This window comes from Psammomys obesus, unplaced genomic scaffold (assembly GCF_907164565.1).
Source record: "Psammomys obesus unplaced genomic scaffold, mPsaObe1.curated_primary_1811, whole genome shotgun sequence".
NCBI lineage: Eukaryota > Metazoa > Chordata > Mammalia > Rodentia > Muridae > Psammomys > Psammomys obesus.
In genome coordinates this window covers 49,478,789-49,488,115 of record NW_026585644.1, presented here as the reverse complement: position 1 = coordinate 49,488,115, position 9,327 = coordinate 49,478,789, and the positions used below count along the sequence as shown (strand labels likewise).

The window sequence follows — 9,327 nt, the reverse complement described above, 5'->3', positions numbered from 1 at the left end:
AGTACTAGGCCTAGCTTAGCAGACAAAGGCGGTACCAAGATGACAATTACATCAGGCGAATAAAAGTTGCCTTAACAAAGAATTTGTGTGTTTGTGTGCTATGTTGATAGTTGTCTGTGATGAATTACAATTATCCATTTATTATTTTTATTTTGTTACCTTTAAAAAATACTTTAAATTTTTGTGTACTTATTACGTGTGTGTGTGCAGATGTCTGTGCTTAAATATATGAGCCTACGGGAGTCATTTTCATACTTAAATCCTAGGCACTAGGAATGAAAAATAATACAGCTACTGTGCTAAACAATTTTATTATAGTTTCATGTAGAATTAAACACACATACTACATACTCAGAAATCCCAATTTTAGATATTTATTTATACAAGAGAAATGAAAACGTCTGTCCACACAGACACGTGTATAAGGTTGCTCCAGCAGCATTATTCATAATGGTCATAAAGTGGAAACAATGTAAATGCCCACACGAGGAATAGATAAACTATAGTGAGCTACACAATGGAATGCAACTAACTAGTTATCAAAGGAAATGAATTACTGACACATGCAGTGAAATGCATTAATCCCAAAGGCATTATAAGCACCGACAGGAAGCAGCCTGAAATGGTTAGCCTGTGCAAGTCTGATCCCATGACACTCTGGAAAAGGTGAAATTGTTAGAGTAGAGGGCAGATCAGTGATTTCCAGTCGGGTAGGAGTATTAACTACAAAAAAAGCGTTGGTGGGTTTTTGGTTTGTTTGTTTCTCTGTTTGGTGTGGGGGGCATGATGGTAACGTTCCATAACTTGACTAAGTACGCTGTTCATTACACAACTGTATATATTTGTTAGGATAAAAAAGTTGAATTTTATCCTGCCATGGTAGTGTACTCATGTACAGTACTCAGGAGGCTGAGGTAGGGAGATCACAAGTTCAAGACCAGCCTGAGCTACAGAGGGAAACTCTGTCTCAAAGAATTAAACACAAATACCACACATATGTTGAGTTTTACTTTATGTAAATTATACCTGACTTAAAAAAATAAAGTGTACATAGACTGATCTGATAAACAATTTTTTTGAATTGAAATTCTATACTATAAGAATTTAAGTTACTATAAGAATACTTTAGTATTAAATTTTTGACTGTAAGAATTACTGAATGTTTCCAGTAAACTTTTAAAAAAGTTTTGTTTCATTTTTATTTATGTATCTGTTTGTGTATCTCCCTGTGTGTGTGTGTGTGTGCATACATGGAAAGATCCCCACAGAGGCCAGGAAAGGGTATTGGACACCCCTGGAGTTACAGGTCATTGTGAACTGTCCAGCATGGGTACTGTGAACCAAACTCAGGCCCTCAGTGAGTGTGGCAAGGCTTTTAACCCTCAAGTAAATGTTTTCAGATTTGTTTTCACTGTTTACTAAGCTAGGATTTGGGCCTAAACTACTAGATCTATCTAAGATCAAGTTCAGATATATAAAAGACATATAAATATGTCCACTTAGTCTAGACCAAACCAACTTAAATCAAGTCCCCTATGCTGCCATTCATCTATTGCCTGCAACTCAACCAGATGGCAGCATTTGGATCTGAATGAGCCCTCTGGGGCTTCCACACGTAGCTCTCAGCTGGTTTAGTGAATTTAGATCTTTGAGGCAGACATTTATCAGGAGGAAATTGTATAATAGGTCTAATTGCAACCAACCAAATGACTCCTGGCTTATGAATTTGCCAGACAAGTGATGAGTAGAATAGTGAACCTCTCAGTAGGTACAGTGATTTATCTACTGTCTATGTTTTTATTGAGCTGTGACCCATAGAGATCAAAAAAAGGCATTGACTCTCCTGGAACAGTAGTTATAGGAAGTTGTGAGCTGCTACTTGGATCCTAGGAACTGAACCCAGGTCCTCTGTAGGAGCAGTAAGCAGCTCATAACAACTGAGTTATCTCTCCAGCTTACCTGAGTGTTAATTTTGTTTTTAATTGTATCTAGTAAAATAATACTTTGATATATAAAAAAAATAAAATGGGGTAAAACATTGTCAATTCCAAAATTTCAGCTCAAAATAGAAATTACATTCTATAATATAACCCAATGCGTAGGTCTCATCATTTATTTCATGTGAGAAATTTAAATACATGTAATCCCTTTCATCTCAGTTATTTTAAAAAGCTGCACAATTAACTTTTTTAGGTTTAATTTATGCCTCCTCCAGATCTGTTTGATATTTAACCAAGCCTCAGGAATTTGATTCATTGAATCTTTCTTCTTTTATAAGCAAGGCTAACAAACTTATATTCGTTAAACATCAGGCTTAACACCAGACTATCACTTTTGGATCACACTGCTGCTTCCAGTCTGACCAAAAGAGTAACATGACAGTCCACTGGCCTAAGTTTGAGAACACCACATAGCAGTTTAGGTTACTTAGCAAGACTTTAGGAAGGTATACCAAGGACGCACCCCCCCCCCTTTTTATTTATGAAACAGAGGCAGTCCCGTTTTGTGTTCCAATCTCTTAGATTTTTCAATAAATTTGTACATTTCTGGCTGAATTATTCAAAGAAGTTCATTGAGGTCAATGAGTTTTACTGTCTGGGACTGAGAGCTCCTGGTGGAATGGAAACCTCTATGCACATTCACGAAATAAGAACCATCTCAATTTGTACGTTGTGTAGCTAGAAACTCACTTTCATTATTCCTGTTTACAGTTGTCAGGTCTTTCCAGAGAAACAGAGCCAATGTGATCGATGCATAGATGAGTGATGTAGCCAGGTGTTGTGGATATAAACAGGTTTTTGTTTTGGTCCCAGGTGTGGGATGTGGGACTGATTCAGATGGTCCATAGCAGCAGGCTTTTGCCTCATGCAGGTTCTGAGCGGAGCTCTTTGCCAGCTGCAGATAGTTTAAATCTGAGGACTCTGGAGAGAGAATAAATGCCAGAGCTCAGAGAGTATGGAGCTCTGAAAAAGCACAAGGCTGCTGCTGATTCCCCCCTGTAGCTCCTGGTTGCTGTTGTGAGACAAGAAGTTGGAGATCTCCTGAAAGGAGGACTGACTGACTGCAAGGAACATGACAACCCAACCAGCAGGAAGCAGCTAAGAGAACTGCACCCCCTCTCCTACTAATCCTTTTTCTCTCCTACCCGGTGTTGAGGTATTGGAAGGGATTGGGGTGAAGTAGGGAGAAAAAGATAAAACAAATGTAAATTAAAGAGTTTTTTGAAAAGTAAGCCAACAGATAGGTAAGCAGGTAGGCAGACAGAGGGGATCTACTACAGGAATTGGTTCGTGCAATTATGGAGGCTGTCCTGCAATAGTCCATGTACAATCTAGGGAAGCTGGGAGTGTGGCTCACTAATACAGCGGCTCCAGAATCTATCCTGAGAAACTGGTGACAAAAGGATGCAAGTCCTTGAATTCCAAGGTCAGGATAAAAGGGGTGGTCTAGCTATGGAAAACAGCATTTCTTTTTCCTTTGCCTTTATTATTCTAGTTAGGTCCCAGACAACTGGAAACTGCTCACCCACATCATATAGAGATCATCCTTCATCTGCTAAGTTCAAAGGTCTTTGGGAAACGCTCTGATGGACACACACAGAAATAATGCCGTTCCATCTACTGAAAATGAATCATTACAGTAAGTGATTGACTCTAAGGATGAGATTGTTTGCTTGTGGGGGGGCTGAGACAGGGTTTTTCTGTGTTGCCTTGGGTGTCCTGGACTCACTTTGTAGACTCCCTGTGATCTGCCTGCCTCTGCCTCCCAGAGCAATGGGATCTCAGGCGTTGGCCACCATGCCCAGCTGTAGATTGTATGCATCTTCAAAAGTAAAATATGTTTTAATTGATGGCCCTATTTTCTGTGGGGCAGTTGCTGCAGCTATGTTTCTAGCATGAGGGAAGGTTCCCTTTACTCTGGTCTAGGAATTGGTCTACTATTTTATTGAGTATTACTTGTCAAACATTATTAGTTACCATACTGGTAGAGAATTGGGGGGGGGGTGTTAAAAATAATCAAGGCCAGCAGGGTGTGGTGGTGCATGCCTTTAATCCCAGCACTCAGGGAGGCAGAAGTGGGCAGATTGCTACAAAGCAAGTCCAGGACAGCCAAGGCTACACGGAGAAACCCTGTCTCAACAAAACAAAACAAAAATCAAGGCCTAATCTTTAGATCCAAATATCTTGGAATTCAGTTGGAGGAACAGTTGTGCCTGCATTAAGAATTTGTGTTCATATGAAGCCAATGGAGAACATAGCTTTATTATGTTTCGAGTGGATAGAAAGGACTTTATTTAGTATTGGAGAGGTTCAACATTTATAGAGCAACTCAATGGTTCAAAGTATTATAGGGACCACTAGAACTGTGACAGAAAAGAAGAAAGGTTCTTTACTTTAAGTTGGTGCTCTGTGGATTTCTTTTGTTTTTTGTTTTTGTTTTTATTTTTGTTTTGAGACAGGATTTCTCAGTGTAGCCTTGGCTATCCTGGACTTGGGTTTGTAAACTAGATTGGCTTCAAACTCACAGTGATCCACCTGCCTCTGCCTCCCAGAGTGCTGGGTTAAAGGCATGTGCCACCACGCCCAGTGTATATGGATTTCTTATGAAGCAAAGTAGATGGTGAATTTGAATCCTGGGTCTGCAAATTAGTATCAAATGTGAACCTAGATAAATTAACTTACCTTCTATAGCTGGTCTTTTTCTCATTCATGAAAAAGAAAACAAAATTTCATTTATTTCATATGTGAATTGAATACACAGGAACATGCAAAAAGAATTAATTCTTGGCATAAAATGGGTCATCAATAATGGTACATAGTTAAAATTGTTTTTTATGTTTTCCCAGAGATATAAAACCCAGAGAAACATTTGACAAACAAGGCAATAACACACAAATGGTAATGAACCAGTGAGTACCATAGGAGACCTTAATGTTTGGGGGCACTAAAGATAAACAAAGTCTAAGTAAATCCCAAACACTTTCTAATTACTTCAAAACTTAGTCTCAGGTAAGTGTCCGAAGTATCCCAGGCTGTGAGTCAATTTCTGGGAATTCAGTACTTAAGACCCAAAGGTAAACAAGAGATTGGACAATAGCTGCAAGAGAAAAGGCAGTTTTAATGGAGGGGCCTGCTTTATACTTAAGGGATTACAAATTCTCCTTGACAGTTGTGGTGGGAGTGGCTCTCTTGCAGAATTCCAAGGGAAATGGCCTTTGGATAATCTTGCTTGCCTTTGGAGTAAGCCACCTCAAGCATAGTTTTAGATGATTCTTTCCCAATTTTTATTTTTCCCAGATGTCTCATGTCTAAAACCTTACTAGTTTTATTTATTTAGTTTATAAAGTTTAGCTTAGTTTAGGAATTTTTTTTTTTTTTGGGAAATTTCACATCATGAACTCTGCTCATATTTTCCAGTCCTCCCAGTTTTATCTCCTCCTTGTGACTTCTGAAGAAGAGGAGGAGAAGGAGGAGGAAGTGGAAGAAATCGAAGAAGAAGAAGAAGAAGAAGAAGAAGAAGAAGAAGAAGAAGAAGAAGAAGAAGAAGACGAAGAGTAGTTCAATTTGTGTTGTTCATATCCTCACTGAATTACAGTAATTCTTTCTATGTCCTATGTGAAAGGCAAATAACCTTGCTGTTGGTTAAAGTCCAACAATATGCTGCTCAACTCCCATTCTCCTCGTCACTATATACTGTGGCTGTTGCCTGCTTAACACAAGCCATAAATCTCACTGCCTTGCTTGGGTTGTATCAAGTTTCTAGACTTGTTTGCAAATTTCTTCAGGGAATGAATCATGTTGAAATACTTTGTAGAGCCAAGCCATAAATCCCAGTACTTAGGAGGCTGAGGCAGGCCTCCTAAGTGAGTTCCAGGATAGTCAGGGCTACACAGAGAAGTCCTGTCTCAAACAAACAAACAAACAAACAAACAAAAACATACTTTTTTTTTTTCAAGACAGGGTTTGGACCCATAGCAAGGCCCACTCCTGGATCATTTCATACCTTGCATACCAGATCCCTGGTAATGATAGATTTAATAGAATAAAGCTCTTTTCAGACTCTTCTAAAATAAATCCACCTTTAAAAATTTTTAAATTACGTTTTATTTACTTACATGTTTTTGTGTGTATGTACAGGTGCATATGTATGGAGGTCAGAGGGCAACCTAAAAGAGGAGGCTCCCTCTTCCCACCATGTGGAGTCTGGAGTTCACCTTTACTCATTGAGCTCTCTTACCAGTCCATTCATGGGTTCTGATCTGTGATGTTGTTATTTGACACAGAATTGTATGTAGCTCAGGCTGGCCTCCAACTCACTATATAGCTGAGGCTGTACCGGCAGCTCTCAGGCTGGAATTGCAGGTCTGCTTGACAGCTGAAATTATAATCTAGACAACTACACTCCCACTTTTCTGATTTAAAACTTCTTATATTGTTTTTGTGAGCTTAGTGTTCAGTGGGGCTAATGAAAAGTTTGACACTGAAAGAGAAAAGTAATTTTTAATTTCCTCTGGGAACTTATTTTGAGGTGTATTCAATGTAAACAGAAAGAATTGCTGGAGAATTCATTATAGCTTTTAAATTGGAATGACTGGGGGGAAAAAAGGTAGGATTCAGGTTGTCACAGAGGGTTTAAATCAGGCCTCTTCCTAACCCAGAAGCGGTAGGGGAGTTCTCTGTGGTTCCAGGTACAGAATCTGCCATTCTGTTCACTAGGAACTGACTATGCAACAGCTTGGGCATTTGATGGGACCAAAACAGACAAGACAAAACAAAACAAAAATCTGCCTCCTTTTGGACAAAAGGTTATTTAAGCCTAATTTAATTAAAAAGCAGAAGCTATTTTTTGTGTCAGAGGACAACTTTGTGGAACTGGTTCTTTCTTTACATGGTTCCAGGGATCCAAACTGGCTTGCTAGGCTTCCTTGACAAGTACATATGTCACTAGCTATTTTTACATTTTGAGCAAGGAAAACAGGGATACTGAATATAAAGGAAAACTTGAGTAAGCTAGTTTATCAGAATTGTGGTTATGACTCTGGATATGAAATGGAGTCGTTATTTTTTTTTTTTTTTTTTTTTTTTTTTTTTTTTTTTTTTATTCTCTGGGAAAGACCTGCGTTTGCCTCAAGTTAATGATCAGGTGACTATTATTTCCATTATTCTGGTCTCTTAACAGGTAGAGGGTAGTTGGAGATGGGACCTAAGGAAACTTTGGAGATGGTCCAAAGTCAAAATGCAATTTGCACAAATCTTCTAGGAAGTTTCTAAGACGACTGAGCTTCCAAATGGATGTACTTCGCAGTATATTAAACTGCCTGAGACCAGAGTAAGATGCTGACGACTCTCCAGCTAACATTGATCAAGTAAATCAATGTGAATAAGGATTTACCAACGGTGGAAATATTCCGACATTTTCATAAAGTGATGCAAAACCCATTATTTCAGAGTTAAGAAAACAATGAAATACACTGAAAACACCCGAAAGGACGTCACTTAACGTTTAAAAATGACAAGAGCCTACTTCCTTTTCCTTTTCCACTACTAATGAATGATGCAATGAAAAGAACCGTTCCTGATTTAAAAAAAAAAAAAAAAGAAAAGAAAAAAGATGGAACTGGGCTTTATGGCCGAGGCTGTAGCAAGGCAACGTGGCGAACTAAGACCGAACTGGGCTACAGGGTGAAAGTTTGTTTCAAAAAAACAAAACAACGAAACCCAAAACAAAAGGATGGGTGAAAAGAACGTAAAGTAGTCCAAGAGAGGTCAGAGAAAGGGAAACACAGAAGAGGTCGCACATTTGCCAAACCGTAATCCCGTCCTTTGGGTAAGGGCGTGGCTAAATTCCCCACAGGTTCAAGTTTCCTCGCCCCGCCCCGCCCCCGCCCCCGGCCCCGCCCCACCCCCGCCCAGCCCCTGCCCCCGGCCCCGCCCCGCCCTGGTAGTCCAGCTCCGGAGGTAGGGTGAGGAGGGGGGCTAGCAAAGCGGAACTTCCGGAGTTTGAAAAAACTTCCGGCGGGAACCGGAAGATTCTGCAGCAGAGCCCCTGTCTCCTGATTCCCCAGGCCGGAAGGTGAGCTTTGCGTCTGCCCTGGCGGCAGTGGTTCGGGCTGTCCCGAGTTGGCGTTCGACCCCGGTGTTTTGGGGGATCACTTAACGTTGAGTGTTCGTTTGTGAAAGAATAGTTTTTAAAATGAAGTTTCACCACATTTTGGTATCAGCTGTCTATCACACAGTCTACACCTGGAAAATCTTCACTGGCGCGTCCTTTGTATGCACCAGCTGTTAGCGCTTGGTAGGCGTGAGAAAATGGGGCGAGCCTTGTTGAACTTTATTTTTTTTGACCATAGAGTCTGAGGTGAGGGAGGAAGCACTTGCTTCTCCAGAAGTGCTCCGGCACATAGGAGGCACTCGGACAGCTGAGGAAAAGGATGAATGAGAACGCTAAGCAGTTTCCCACACGGCAGCTTGTCGTTAATATATGTGCAGTGAGAAACGGGGATAGTCTCGGTACTTGTGGCCCTGAGTTCTAGGACTTTTGTCTTGTACCTCTACCGTTTGAGTAAAGCACTTCATCCCATTGAGTCTCGGGAGTCTCAGGATTCTCATTCATAAGAGCACACAAGGATTTCTCAGAGTGACGGCAGCCACTCTCCTGCTAGGGAGGGCTTTCTTTTTTGTTGTAATCATGTGAGGATCTCTGCTGACATTTGAAGCACTTTTGTTGGTCCCCTTAGGGAAACAGATGCCTTTTAAGTTGGTTTTTTGAACGGTGGTTCTCAACCTGTGGGTCGCGACCCCTTTGGGGGTTGACTAATCCTTTCAAAGGGGTTAAATATCAGATATCCTGCCTATCAGGTATTTACGATTCACAACAGTAGCAAAATTAGAGTTATAAAGTAGCAACGAAAATAACTGTATGGTTGGGGTTCACCACAACACGAGGAACTGTATTAAAGAGACTCAGCATTTGGAAGGTTGGGAACCACTGGGCTAGAAGGTTTCCCCTTTTAAAATACTGGTGTGAGTGTGTGTGAGTGAATGTTCTTTTCTTCCTGGTTTCTCGTGCCTCCTGTGTCACCGCAGCAACTCTTAATTTGAAATGTGCTCATCCCCACAGAGATAAAATAACTCAGAAGAGAGAATATTCCCAGTCACTAAAGAATAGGAGCGGCCTATGTACCGGCACCTTTTCCAGATAGCAGTCAGTGTTATCCATGGCACTGCCTAACAGTGATCGAAAATGCATTTATTTTCATGGAGACCATATTTTTCTTTTCTCTTTCTTTCTTTCTTTCTTTCTTTCTTTCTTTCTTTCTTTCTTTCT

At 40.4% G+C, this 9,327-nt stretch overlaps 1 protein-coding gene across 2 annotated transcripts in view; it reads left to right on the top strand.

Moving 5' to 3' along the window:
* Positions 1-8,028: 8,028 nt before the first annotated feature.
* The window catches only part of Srbd1 (S1 RNA binding domain 1), a 167,431-nt gene continuing 166,132 nt past the window's right edge, over positions 8,029-9,327 (top strand). For both annotated transcript variants that reach the window (XM_055619222.1, XM_055619215.1), the window contains exon 1: positions 8,029-8,073. The gene's annotated coding sequence lies outside the window, so the exon portion shown is untranslated. The remainder of the gene's footprint in view (positions 8,074-9,327) is intronic.